The following is a 1,657-nucleotide window of genomic DNA, read 5'->3' as shown; positions in this document are numbered from 1 at the left end:
TTTGGGGTGAGGTTGTATTGGCAGAGCACACTACCTAGAATCTCCAGGGTACTAGGGAAAACATGGGGTCTTGAGCTCCTGTGATCCTCAGAAGGACTGTGCAGGCAAAACACTAGGCTGCATTATCCAGAACTCTCAGGGACTGCAGCTCCCAGAATCCTCTGTGGTGAGTGGGCAAACCATTGAACTGCATTACCCACAATCCTAAGGGGGAAATTTTAGTTTCAGAATTTTCTACAGTGAGTAGGAAAAACCAGGACTATATTATCCACAAATCTCGGTGCTAGCAGTACTCAGGATTCTCTGTTGTGAGGACTGTTGAACTGAGAGCTTAACTACAGTATCCAAAATCCTTTGGTGGGGTGTGTTGCCCAGGTGAGTATGCAGCCTGCAAGTCTCAGAGGTATCTCAAGTGAAAGCTGTGCATTATGCAGGTCAGAATACCCTATCTACAATTCCTGGGGACACACTAGTGAATGTGCTGCCTGCAATTCCAGGAGGTTTCCACAGTGAGGTCTTCAGTACCAAGGGAAGCATGTGACCTTCAGTTTTCATGGCCCTTGCAGTAGGGGCATGCAGGCAAAACACTGGACTACCTTATCCAGAATCCTCAGGGGGAATTGCACTTCCCAGGATCTGCAATAATGAGGGCTTCAGGGTAGAGAGCTGAACTACACTACCTAGAATTCTTGGAGGTGCCCCGTGTCCATGTGGACTAGAAATTTCAGTGGCTTCCACAGTGAGGACTATGGAGGCAGAAGGCAAGACTATACTACCCAGAATCCCTGGGGGGCTGCAGCTCCCCGACACCTTCCTTTTGAGTACTGCCAGGGCAAACTTTGTATTGCACTATACAGACTCCTCAGGGGTGTCTAGGCAGGCTTGTGCTACACAGATCCCAGACCTTTGATGGTGAAGTCCACTTAGGTAGGATGGACTGCACTACCCAGAATAATCATGGCCCACAGCTCTCAGAGACCTCTGTGGTCAGAGCTGACTGAGTAGAACTGACTACAATACTCAGAGTTCCTGGGAGCTCTGAGCTCTAAATAGTCACTGTACAGTTGAACATAGCACCAGGCTATAATACCCATGATCCTTGGGGGCTTTCAGCTCCCAGAACCCACTGTAGTGATGGCTGCATGGGCAGAACACCAGACTTCACTGTCCAGAATACCTAGGGATGCCTGAGTGACTGTGTAGCCTGCAATTTCTATAGACCTCTGCATGGGTCGGGGGGCTGCATTGTAGAAGGCTGGATTACACTGCCCAGAATCCTGGGTGGGTTTATGAGGGTGAATGTGCTACTTGAAGTCCCCATAAGCTTCTGGAGTGATGGCTGAATGGGCAGAATGCCAGACTACACTGTTCAGAATCACTAGGGGTGCCTGAGTAGCCTGCAGCTCACAGAAACCTCTGCAGCTGGGCTGCATTATGGAATACAAGACTGCACTACCCAGAATCCTGGGGGCATGAGGGTAAATGTGCTACTTGCAGCCCCCAGGCTTTTGGGGTAAGGGCTGCATGGGTAGAATATCAGAGTCCACTGCCAGGGTCCTCCAGGGTGCCTGGGCCAGCACATGGCATACAGCTTTCATGCTCCTGAAGGGCAAAGATGGTGTGGGCAGAGCACCATACTACACTGTCCAGAATCCCT

The sequence above is a fragment of the Urocitellus parryii genome, chromosome 9 (assembly GCF_045843805.1).
Source record: "Urocitellus parryii isolate mUroPar1 chromosome 9, mUroPar1.hap1, whole genome shotgun sequence".
Lineage (NCBI taxonomy): Eukaryota > Metazoa > Chordata > Mammalia > Rodentia > Sciuridae > Urocitellus > Urocitellus parryii.
This window is presented reverse-complemented; position numbering follows the sequence as displayed.